Source organism: Mus caroli, chromosome 4, assembly GCF_900094665.2.
Source record: "Mus caroli chromosome 4, CAROLI_EIJ_v1.1, whole genome shotgun sequence".
NCBI lineage: Eukaryota > Metazoa > Chordata > Mammalia > Rodentia > Muridae > Mus > Mus caroli.
Window position 1 is genome coordinate 134,162,946 of NC_034573.1, and position 2,684 is coordinate 134,165,629.

Consider the following 2,684-nt stretch of genomic DNA (forward strand, 5'->3'; position numbering starts at 1 on the left):
TGTAGACCAGGCTGTGCTCAAATATACAGTGGTCCTCCTGCATGTGCCTCATGAGTGCTGGGATTAAAGGGTGTGACACCACAATTGGTCCTCTTTGTTGGTTTTTAATTACATTTGTTTATTCTATGTGCCTGTGTGTATGTGTGTGTGTGTGTGTCTACACCAGAGCTCCTGTGTATGAAGAATAGAGTCAATAGTATGCTGAATTTGTTATTGTCGTATTTCCAATAGCCTTAGCCTTAAAGACCTCCAAGAGCAGAATTAAATGGCCTGAAATGTAACCAGCAGGATCAGATATCAGAGGCCATTCTCCTCTTCTGTAGCTCCCTCCCAGTGTTAACCATCCTGTCAAGGATACGTGCGTTTTCTAAACCCAGCTTCCTGAATCGTTCTCCAAATGTGTGTGAGAGCTGTGTCTAATTTTAAATTCCTCTCATTCATCTTTTGAAAAAAATTACATTTATTTGTTCATTTATTTATTTGTTTATACCTATCAATTTATTTATTGGGGTGGGACTCTGGGAGGACACTGTGCCTGCCTTACTGTGCACATGGAACTTGCAGGGAGGGGCAGGTTCCTCCTTTCAGCATGTGNGTTCTAGGATTGGACTCAGGTTTGACAGCAGTACTGAGCCATCTCTTACCTTCACCTGCCTTCCTCATCTTCAAGCACATCCTGCCACCCTGAGCCACCACAACCAGCTCATTTATCTTAAGACACATGGGGATCATACTTCTTGTTGTTCAAGTAACTTCTTGTTACTGAGTGACTGTAATTAATAGTGGGCTGTATCCTGTTCGGTTTAACAGAAATAAAAATGTAAGTTTAAATAGTGTAAAACAAAACCAAGTCTTAGGCCTGATGTGATAGAGCAGGCCTTTAATCCCAAGTAGATCTTAAGTGAGAATTAGGGCCAAGTAGATCTTTGTGAGTTCTAGACCAGCCTGATCTACAAAGTGGTACGATACATCCACATTCAAAACAAAACAAAATCTAAGTCTCATGGAGTCTTGTTTTAACATCTTGGGGAAGTGTCTACTGAATGATGTCGCCTGCATCTAGGGGAAGGCTTTCTGGTATATAGTGCACATTTTTTACAAGCTGGCATGGCAGAAATGGTATGGCTTGAGAAAAGTAGCTTGGACACAGCTGTATGATGGTGAACAGACTCTGTATTTCAAAGCCCTGGATTGGATCNTTGGTCCCAAAGAAATAAAGAAATCTTTGCTCTAGGTTGTAGGTCACAGAAAGTGGCATGTTTGCTGCTAGGTCATTAAGCTGGTTAAAATCTGGCCCTGTGAGTGTATGTCATGTGTGTACTTTTGTGATTGGGTTACCTCACTCAGGATGATACCCTCCAGATCCATCCGTTTGCCTAAGAATTTCATGAATTCATTGTTTTTAATTGCTGAGTAGTACTCTATTGTGTAAATGTACCACATTTTCTGTATCCATTCCTCTGTTGAGGGACATCTGGGTTCTCAGTGGGAGGAGAGGCCCTTGGCCTTGAGAAGATCATATGCCCCAGTACAGGGGAATGCCAGGGCCAGGAAGTGGGAGTGGGTGGGTTTGGGAGCAGGGCGGGGAGAGGGTATAGGGGTGTTTGGGGATAGCATTTGAAATGTAATTGAAGAAAATATCTAATAAAAATAAATCTGGCCCTGTTTAATGTACCAAAATGTCAAAGCTAGTCATCATAGAGCCAACAAGGGCAGAGGAGACAGGGAGCTATCCAAGTCCTAGGTCTTCAGGAGAAATCCATTTAGGTATTTGTTTGCTTCACCCCAGCTGGTATGAACTATGAGGATGAGGATAGCATGAAACTCATCAAGATCTATGCATCTGTCTCTCAAGAGGTGGGATTGAAGGCCTGAGCCACAACACCTGACCAGTGTTTGCGTTGGTACAGGAGCAGATCTAGAGGCCATGAAGACCAGTTGGAACACTTTTGCCCAACATAAGACAGTCAACTTGGTTTTTATTACATATTTAATTTGTATGTGTAGACAAGGAGACAACTTGTGGGAGCTGACTCTCTCCTTCCACCATATTGGTTCTAGAAGTCCAGCTCAGGTCCTACTATGGGGCATCAAGCACCTTTATCAAAAGCCATCTTGCTGTCTAAGGCAACTCAGCTTAGGTAAACTAGGTTTCAGAATACTGTTTATCTATCCAATTTTTCTGATAATTTTGAATAAGATTAGGGCAAAGATAGGACTATTGTTTTCCAAACTCTCTTTTCAGATATGCATCTTCTCCAGGTCTGGCATCTCAGCCCTAGGGAGGCAGAGGCAGGCAGATTTCTGTTTTCTTTTTCCCCTACCAAACTGGGCCCAGAGAGATCATCAGGTCACTAGGCTTGGGAATACCTTCATTCCTTTATCTGCTGAGCCATCCTACCAGTTCCTTAAATGCTTTCTGGTTACTCTTGTGGCACCAGGCTTTTTACTGAGGAAGGTCCAAGTCATTGTAAAAAGAGGGTAGCTGCCACCTGAGTAGATTGGATTGCTAGCCCTTTGCCTGAGTTATTCCTTCGAATGAGCTCTGCCTTCAGGACTTCAAGGGACCAGCAGGTGCTCAACATACCTGAAATGTTAAATATCTCTGGATTTAGGAGTCTGACAAGCTAGAAACTAATATTCTCTCTCTCTCTCTCTCTCTCTCTCTCTCTCTCTCTCTCTCT